Genomic DNA, 10,737 nt, shown 5'->3' with positions numbered 1-10,737 from the left:
CGTTTTATTTCCTCAAGATGTTTTTAGCAATTCGGGGCACACTGCCCTTCCAGATAAATTTGCTTATTGGTTTTTCTATTTCTGAAAAATAAGTTGTTGGGATTTTGATTGGTATTGCATTGAATCTGTAGATCAATTTAGGTAGGATTGACATCTTAACTATATTTAGTCTTCCAATCCATGAACACGGTATGCCCTTCCATCTATTTAGTTCTTCTGTGATTTCTTTTAACAGTTTTTTGTAGTTTTCTTTATATAGGTTTTTTGTCTCTTTAGTTAAATTTATTCCTAAGTATTTTATTCTTTTATTGCAATTGTAAATGGGATTTGTTTCTTGATTTCCCCCTCAGCTTGTTCATTACTAGTGTATAGAAATGCTACAGATTTTTGAATGTTGATCTTGTAACCTGCTACTTTGCTGTACTCATTTATTAGCTCTAGTAGTTTTGTTGTAGATTTTTCCAGGTTTTCGACGTATAGTATCATATCATCTGCAAACAGTGATAGTTTTACTTCTTCCTTTCCAATTCTGATGCCTTGTATTTCTTTTTCTTGTCTAATTGCTCTGGCTAGAACCTCCAACACAATGTTGAATAATAGTGGTGATAGTGGACATCCTTGTCTTGTTCCTGATCTTAGGGGGAAAGTTTTCAATTTTTCCCCATTGAGGATGATATTAGCTGTGGGTTTTTCATATATTCCCTCTATCATTTTAAGGAAGTTCCCTTGTATTCCTATCTTTTGAAGTGTGTTCAACAGGAAAGGATGTTGAATCTTGTCAAATTCCTTCTCTGCATCAATTGAGATGATCATGTGATTTTTCTGCTTTGATTTGTTGATATGGTGTATTACATTAATTGATTTTCTTATGTTGAACTGGATATTAAATATTTTTAACAGCAAAAGGAAATAAATATTCTTAAGAGAATTAAAAAATCATAATAAGCCAAATAATTGGAGTCATTGCATTGTAATTAGGTACCACCCTAGATTTAATATTCACAACAGTAGAGTTAATAATTATTTTTAATTTTTAAGTCACAGGCTCTTTGAAGAAGAGAGTTAGGTATGCTTGATTTACACAATCTAACTTCTCAGAGAAATTTTCGTGAAAATACTGAAAGAGATATAAAGTCTTAACAGTAATAGAAGTCAAATTTATCTATTAAGAATCGGCTGAACTTTGGGACAAAGTCTGCCTTCTTAAATTACATAGTTGAATTGGTTGAAAATTGATCATTGTCCAGAATTATGCTATATTGATAGGGTAACCACTAGCCATCTATGGCTATTCAGCACTTGAAATGTGCCTTTTCCAAATGAAAATATTTTATAAGTGCAAAATATACCAATTTTCAAAGATTTTATACAAAAATAAGAATGTAAAACAACTCATGAATAATTCTTCTACTGGTTACATGCTGAAATATATTTTTAACATATTGCACTAAATAAAATATTTTGTTAAAATCAATTACATGTGTTTTTTTTTTTTTTTTTTTTTTTAAAGAGAGAGGGAGGAAGGGAAGGAAAGAAAGAAAGACAGAGAAGGAAGGAAGGATGGAAGGAAGGAAGGGAGGAAGAAAGGGAAACATCTTTAAACATTTTCTTATTTTATTATATTTTGTTTGTTTGTTTGTTTTTTACATGGGCTGGGGCCGGGAATCGAACCGGGGTCCTCCGGCATGGCAGGCAAGCACTCTTGCCCGCTGAGCCACCGCGGCCCGCCCGATTACATGTGTTTTTATTTAGTTTTTTTAATAGGGTCATTAAAAATTAAAAATTACATATGTGACTGACATATTTTACATATTAGATGATTGGACTATTCTGGTCTAGACTTCTGAACCAGAAACATAGTTAGAGAATTGACATAAGGAAAGGTTTCCACTTTCTTCCAGGAAGCTTTAATATCAGAGAAATGGTGCCAAATCCACTGGCCTTTTTCCTATATAAAATGTATTTTTGAAGAAATCCAGACTTGTTTTCTCCTTTCTTGTCTCCACTATCTATCAATAACTTACTTCCTGCATCCATCCATGAAACCATATCACCTAGCAATGCAACAGGTTGTAATAAATGTAACCTGAGATCTCTAGGCAGAAACCCAGCTAGACCTCAATACTTCCATTATTCCCCAATGTCATTTTGGAGGTTCTAACAAACTCAATTTTAAAAATAAAATCTTATATAAACATTTAAGAAGAATAGATAATATTCTGATGAAAATGCATTTCATGTTTGAAATACCAAAGTGATTCTAGTAAAAAATTACTAAATTTTATAGAAGTTATTTGTAATGAGAATGAATAAAAGATCAAGCATATAAAAATCAACAACTTTATAATAGAATATAAGCTAAAGCTTCCAGACTGCAATATACCAGAAATGGGTTGGCTTTTAAAACAGGCATTTGGTAACTTACAAATTTAGAGTTTGAAGGTCATGAAAAAAGTGTCCAAACTAGCACATCAACAGGATGATACCTTCTCTGAGGAAACACTGCCTGCATCTGGGACACCTCCACCACATGGGCAGGCACATGGCTGGCATCTGTTGATCCTTCTCTCCCATGCTTTGTTGCTTTCAGGTTCTAGCTTCACTGGTTCCCTCCCTCAGCTTCTCTGGTGCTTTTCCCATGTGCATCTCTGAATTCATCCTTTTATTAAGGACTCCAGCAAAAGGAGCAAGACCCACCCTGAATGAAGTGGCTCACATCTCAACTGAAAAAAAACTAATCAAAAGCTCCCACCTATAAAATAGCTGCACCCAAAGGAATGGATTAAAAGAACACACCTTTCCTGGGGTACATAACAGCTTCAAAGTTCTACAGGAAAATAGTAAAACAATAATAATGTCAAATAAATAAACAGATAGCAATAAACTTAATCCCTCCCTCACAGAAAGGGCACACAAAGAACCTTATAATATGTTGCTGACATTGAGGTACAAGGGCAGTTCAGGTAGAATTCTCACCTACCATGTGGAGACTCAGGTTTGATTCCCATTCCATGCCCTTCCCCAAAAAACAAACAAGCAAAACAAACAAACAACAAAACAAAATACAAAAAAATTCAACAAATGATGCTACAACAATGGGATACTCACATGGAAAAATAATGAAATGTGACTCGGCCACACAGCATACAAAAAAATCTTGTTGACAGTTCAAACCTTTGAGAATGGCAAAAACATCATTCTCAAATGATTATACCAGTCAAGCGGCAGGACAAATAGAACTCATACATTGCTGGTAGGGATTCAAAATGGTGTAACCACTTTAGGAAACAGTTTGCCAGTGTCTTATAAATTCAAATATCACTTACCATACAACACAGCAATCTCCAAATTATTTATCCAAAAGAAATGAAAACATATGTCCACACAAAAATCTGTATGTGAATATATAAAGCAGTTTTATTCATAATCACCAAATACTGGAGACAATCCAAATTGTCTATCATTCAGTAAATGGAAAACCAAATTGAGTCTTCAATAGAGTATTCAGTTGCAATTAACAAACAAACCACTGATGCACTCAATAACATAGATTAATTTCACATACATTATGCTAAGTGCAAGAAAGCCAATGCAAAAGGCTACGTCCTGTATGCTTTCACTTGCATAATATTCTGGAAAAAGCAAAACTAACATACAAAAAGGTAAAACTAATGGGTAGGAGTTGCCAGAGACTAAGGAGATGAGATTGACTGGAAAAGACACAAACTTCTGGGAATTGTGGAAATGTCTTATGTTTTAATTGTGCTGGAGGATATATAATTGTATACACTTGTCAGAATTCATTCAAAAGTGAATTTTACTTATATAAGTTATATTTCAACAAATCTAACTTTAAAAAATTTAATTGAAACCGTAAAGCAAGGTGTGAATAAACAGGAAACCTAGTGTTCTTAGATGGTGACTCAAAATCAGAATATACTATTTCAATACTATCATATATCAATGCAATTCCAATTAGAATCTCAAAGGGATGGTTTCTAGAACTAGATAAAATGATCTTAAATTTATATGGATGAAAGAATACTAAGAACAGCCCACAAAATAGGAATGAAAGATGTCTTAGAGAGCCATCCACAGATATGAAAATATACTATAAAGCTACTGTAATCAAATCATCATGTTTTGGCATAGAAACAAATAGATTAGGTCACAATAGAGGATATAAAAATGGATTCCAGTATATAATTCATTTACTATATGACAATGATGTTAATTAAAAAAAGAAAGAAAAGGAAAGTTAACTTATTGACTGTTTCACAGTCACTATCTGTCTAACCAGGAGAAAAGTGTTGAACCCTTATCTCAAACAAAAAATGATTGATTAAATTAAAATCATAAAATATATTTAAAAAAATCAAATTTAGGTGTGAGGAAGGCTTCTTGATCAAGAAAGAAAACCTTGAAGCTATAATTGTGTGAGAAAAAAAGATGTAGAAAAGTATTTAATATGTTTTTAGATAGAGGATAATGTATGAATAGATAAATAAAATCCTTACCTACTGTCATAGTGCAAAGAGGAAAATGTGAAAGGATGAAGAACAGATTGTTAAATATGCAACAGTGTTGGAAGCGGGTGACAAAGTGAGGCAGATGACAGAAAAAGAGAGAGAGAGAGAGACAACCAAAAAGAAAATACTGTGATAATTTAGAAAAACAACCACGTATGATAATATCTCTTTTATATACAATTATGCATATAAATGTGTGATTCTATGGATATGTGAATTAATAAAGAGATTTGAAGAAACAAGTTTTGACTTATGTCTATTCATAGACATATGAATAGAATATTCATATTTGGGAATGAAAATGAAATTCTTTTATGAAAAAAGCCAGATCTTATGTAAATTTATATTTAGGCTTGTAAATATTTGAATGAGCAAAGGAAGGGTATGGAATGGTAATAATAGGCTGTTAATTTTGGTTCCTCCAGAGTCTTGAGAATGGGGGATGGGGTTAATACAATGAGTAGGATCCTACTGGTCAGAGATCATTAACTTTTCCTATACCATAGTATTTTTTGTTATAAGAAGTTTATATTACTATTGTGGTTTAAAGGGGGAAATATATGAGATGAAGTAATATAATAAAATTATTACTGAAGGTTAATGACTTCAGTGTGGAGGTATAAGACAGATTCAAGGAACTGATTATTGAGAATCTAAGGGAGAAAGTTTCATTTATACTAAAGTACATATTAAACCTAAAACAAACATAGCAAGTATTTAGTTAAGTATAATCCATGAACCACCATTTCTAAAAGTGTGGATTTCTAATCACCTTCTTTAGAATCACCAGGGGAATTTTTAATAAGAATATTCCCAAACTCCATCCCAGATTTTCTGAATTAAAGTCCCCAGGGATGAGATTTAGGAATTTACATTTTAACAAATCCTCTCTGCTGTCCTCTAGAGGACATCTTTGCAAAAGAAAGCTGACAGCCAGAGTCTTAGACCAGTGTTTCCAAGAGTTGACAGATCATATGAACTACGCATTTAAAAAAATATGAATTAACAAATTTAGGAAACACAGCCTCAGGCAGTTTCAGCAGAGCCTATTATGAAACAATTGACATAATCAAGAAACAGGACCACTACTTTACTGCAACATGGTTACAATTTTAAAGCAATATTAATATGTTTATGCAACAGAAAGGGAAAGTGAGATCACAGGTTGTTTGGGTGAGATATTTATGCTAATATTTTCTCACAGTTACAGCCTCTTTCTCTTTCCATGCAGGCCACCATATTATAACTATTATCTCCCTCCTGGCACATTGCTGATTTCCCCCTGGCCCATCATTACTGGGCTTTTTGTCATTCAGAGACTATGAAATGGAAGAGCCAGAAATTTAGTTTCTTCTGCAGAAATTATTGAAGAGGAGGCCGTTGGCCTTAGTTAGCAACAAAATTAAAAGATCCCGTATACTATAGGAGGTACCTGAGCACAATTTGTATCAGTAAGAACTTCTGAACTCCAACTTGCTCCACTCAGAGTCTCATGAGTAATAAATCCTCAACAGTGCCGTTACCAATCTCCAACAGGTAGATAAAAGACTGCAAATACAGTCTGAGCTCCATCTCGAATTAGCTATGTGGCTTTGGAAAAATCATTGCACTTCAGTGCTCTCCTCATATATAAAGGGAATAGTCTCAAGGATCTTCGTAAGAATATATGAAGAGAATAGTCTCAAGGATCTTTAAGAGAATAGTCTCAAGGATGTTATAAGATGCTCAGTGAAAGAGAGTTTTGCAGCAAAATCAGCCCTTTTTGGAAATTTAGAGAACTCGAGCAATGAACCCATAAATGAAATTTAAATGAGTTAAGAGGCTCACTATTCTATTGACTTCATATCATAGTTTTGGGGTTCACCTCTTTGCAATGCTTTCAATTTCTGAGTTCTCCTGAATCTCATGTACTTGTAAAGCTTTGCTTTTGAGGCATGATGTATATGATCATATGGAACTGTAGGTGTAGCAAAAAGGAGAAACGTTTTAGCTGTATAAGAATTTTCTCTGAAAGGGGGCAACCCTTTGTAGGAACAAACCTGAAGCTATAAATCTGCATGGAATAGATGGTAAGGAATAATGGGACTTAAGCACTGATCAAAAGTCAAGGGATTAAACTGCTTGCATCCAAAAATGAAAAGGAGAGATAACAATAAAGGAGAAAGTGGAGCTGATGCAAGAGGGGTTGAAAGCTCTGCAATATGAGATCACATTTCTCTAGAGTCCTCATGTCTTCAGAAAAGTCTACAAAATTCACAAAATGTTTGCTGCCAGCAGAGAAAAAAAAAAGCAGAGAAGACTTGGAGTGTTGTAAATAGTGACAAATGACAAGGGGAGGAAACAGCACAACATTCTAGGATGCAGGAGCAGACACAGAGAGAGCCTTTAGGAAGCTGACTTTGGAAAATGTGTAGAAATTCAGTTCTGGCAATTAATTTGGTTCTTAAACCAAGTATACAAAAATTATCAAAGGCAAAAGCTCACTGTGACCTCTAACCAACTTATTTCTGTGTATAGAGCAAGCAATAAAACTGAGAACTTACATGTGATCCAGAACAAATAACAGCATGACTAGGTCAAAAGAAGGTTTCCATATCAATAATAAAATATGTATATCTGAAGAATGACATCAGTTTAACTTAAAAATGTAAACAAAACTTGATATTCTAATATCTGTACACAAACCAGTTCAAGTGGAGAGAAATATGCTAAGTCTGCAAATTTGTCTTGTAGAATCAAATTGCAAAAATATTTGTATTATTTAGACAGACACCATTGATGTAGGAAAAAGTAACACAAAAGCTATTTCATAATTGACTCTCAGCATTTATATATTTATTCATTTCTTCACCAGGTATTTAGTGAGCACCTCCTGCGTTTCATTCCTTTGTGTCTTCCTTTAAGGTATTCAAAAATATATAAGTATTCATTCTTGAAAAATCTCAGTAATTGTCTGAGGAGACAGACTTCTGGATGTAAAAACTTAAAAAAAGAAATGAGTAAATGAAAATAGATTTCTTTAGCTGACTAGAAGAGAATTTTAAATCTTAAGTGTCCTCAGTCATATTCTAGACACTATATTAATACCTAATGAGTCACACAGATAATAAAGGCTGTAATATCTCAAACAGTAGAAAGATCACTTTGAATTTCAGTAATCAGTGAAGGCTCCACATAATCAAGAAGTCAAAATTGCTTGGCATACAAGCATAAACAAAGATATGGAGGTTAGAATGTTAGACTTATTCAGGTCATGGTAAGGCTGACAGTCTGGCTGAAACGGATTATGTGGGACAACACTAAGAGATGATATTGAAAAGCAAAGAAGAAAGGACCAAAAGGACTTGATCTCTCTCTCCCTAGCTATGACCTAAGGCAGGTTGCTTAACATCTCTGAATATCTGTTTTCAGATTATAAAATGGAAATTAATAATATCTGTTCTGCCTTCCCAAAGGTGTGCTAGTTAAAAAAAAAAAAATCTACGTGGAAGCAGTACAAATGCTTTTAACTTTTCATACAAATAAAAGTTCCTTTTCTTTTTATTACTATTGGAGATTGATCTACATTTTGAAGATAGCTATTATTTTAGTTTTTAGTCTGCTATGACAATGGGTTGGATTAAACAATGAGAATTGTCTAGATCACAGTTTTGGAACCTAAAGGCTTACTTCCTCCCTGGATCAGCAGCGCTTTAGCTCACCACAATCCCCAGGTGTTGGCTTTCCCCTCCCAAGGTGATGTCCTCTCCTTTCTCTTTGGGGCTCCCCCAATTCCCTGCTTCCTGCCTCTCCCTGTGGCTTTCTCTTTGTAAGGCTTTTAGTTATAGGATTAAACCTCCTCTCTCATCTGATGGGCTGACCTTAACTAAAAATAACATCTTCAATAAGTTCTATTTACAATGGATTGACATTCATAGGAAGAACATTAAGATTATGTTTTTTCTGGGAGATATAACTCTATCTACCATAGATGTGCTCTTGGGTTATGAAGGAAGGGCTTTGTTGGGGTTCATCTTAGCTACCCTAAAACTAAATTCTAGCAGTTTCTCTAACACTTGCCTGTTTCCTCTACTTCACAGTTAACTCTGCTTCTGGAGTTCAGATGTCTAACATTCTGGTGAGAACTACTTTCAATGATTATTGCCACCTGCTACCAGACCACGATGCTGCCTCCAGAAGTAAAATATAAACTGTTTTCCACTCAGGTTCAGCAGATACTGACCTAGCCCAACACTGGGACACAAACCTAAGTAGCCTAACACCTGATATAAAAGCTAACAAAGATGGACCAAAAGTAGTGTGCATCCTTAACACTTAACACTATATGAGGCTTCTGGATTTACTCTGAAGGTAATAGGAGTCAAAAAGGATTTACGCAAATGTTCTTAGGAGTGGTAGGGAGGGAAAATATAACAGATATATGACTTTTTAAGATTATGATCTTGCAATTGGATTCAGAGAGACTTGAATAGAAAAGGGAATGATGGTGCCAATTGTGTGCCAGTACTCCATTAGCAATTTACATATATCATCTCATGAATATTCAGAAATATTAATAAGTATTAATTCCAGAAAGGAATTAAGGTAATTTACAAAAATGCATATATTTGGATAAAATAAATTTTTAAGTAATAGAAAATCAGTGAAATAAAAAATGAAAATGAAGGAAGGAAGGAAAGATATGATAAATCCAAGAGTGAGTAAGGTTAATATACAATTCATGCTTTAAAGTTCTATATCTTTGTTAAAGGAAAACCAAAAATAATCTATGACCATCTTATCCTGCAAAAAGAAGGAAATGCAATCTGTTTCTCTAGTTGTAGTTATAACTCAAAAAAATAACCCTTCCTCATTTATTCAACAAATATTTATTAAACATATACTATGTGGAAGTACAGTTCTATGAGCTACCAGTAGAGTGGTGAACAAGACCTACAAAATTCCTGCCTGTTTGGAGTATGCACACTAGTAAAAGAGACAGATAATATACAAATAAACATATACTATAATACTAGGTAATAATAAATGATAGGTAAAAAGTGAGGTACGGGTTGCAAGTCTGTGATGAGCTGCAGACTCTGGTCTCTGTTCCACAGGATGGGGTTTGTTAAAGTTGTTAAGAATAAGGCCTATTTCAAGAGATACCAAGTGAAATTTAGAAGACAAGAGGGTAAAACCAACTACTATGCTTAGAAACGCTTGGTAATCCAGGATATAAATAAGTACAACACACCCAAATACAGGATGATAGTTTGTGTAACTAACAGGGATATAATCTATCAGATTCCTTATGCCCATATAGAAGGGGATATGATAGTCTGTGCAGCATATGCTCACAAACTCCCAAAGTATGGTGTGAAGGTTGGCCTGACACATTATGCTGCAGCATATTGTACTGGCCTGCTGCTGGCCTGCAGGTTTCTCAATAGGTTTGGCATGGATAAGATCTATGAAGGCCAAGTGGAGGTGACAGTAGATGAATACAACGTAGAAAGTATTGATGGTCAACCTAGTACCTTTACCTGCTATTTGGATGCAGGGCTTGCCTAGAAATACCACTGGAAATAAGGTTTTGGGGGCTCTGAATGGAGCTGTGGATGGAAGCTTGTCTATTCCTCACATTACCAAACAATTCCCTGGTTAGGATCCAGAAAGCAAGGAATTCAATGCAGAAATACATCAGAAGCATGTCATGGGTCAGAAAGTTGCAGATTATATGCATTACCTAATGGAGAAAGATGAAAATACTTACAAGAAGCAATTCTCTCAATACATAAAGAACAATGTAACTCCAGACATGATGGAGAAGATGTACAGGAAAGCCAATGCTGCTATTCAAGAGAACACAGTCTATGAGAAAAAGCCTAAGAAAGAAGTTAAAAAGAAGAGGTAGAACGTCCCAAAATGTCTTTTGCTCAAAATAAAGATTGGGTAGCTCAGAAGAAGGCAAACTTCCTCAGAGCTCAGGAACAGCTGCTGAGAGTTAAAACAAACTACAATTTCCTAAAAATTTTCAAATAAAGATAATAAATTTACCAACCTTCAAAAATAATAATAATAAGATATGGAATAAAGAGTAACTAAAAGAGAAGGTATGGTCATTTTAGAATGGGCAGTTTAAAAAGGCATCTTTGGGGAGATGACATTTGCACAGAGATATGAATGAAGTGGATTTAATTTGGGGCTTGACAGGAAGCCACTGAAGGTT

General features: G+C 34.3%; 1 pseudogene; it reads left to right on the top strand.

The window, feature by feature from the left end:
- Positions 1–9,626: 9,626 nt before the first annotated feature.
- On the top strand, positions 9,627–10,422 carry LOC143676421 (large ribosomal subunit protein uL18 pseudogene; annotated as a pseudogene).
- The last annotated feature ends 315 nt before the right edge of the window (positions 10,423–10,737 follow it).

Source organism: Tamandua tetradactyla, chromosome 3 (genome assembly GCF_023851605.1).
Source record: "Tamandua tetradactyla isolate mTamTet1 chromosome 3, mTamTet1.pri, whole genome shotgun sequence".
NCBI classification, from domain to species: Eukaryota; Metazoa; Chordata; class Mammalia; order Pilosa; family Myrmecophagidae; genus Tamandua; species Tamandua tetradactyla.
Note: the sequence above shows the minus strand (reverse complement) of the source record. Positions and strands in the feature narration are given on the sequence as shown.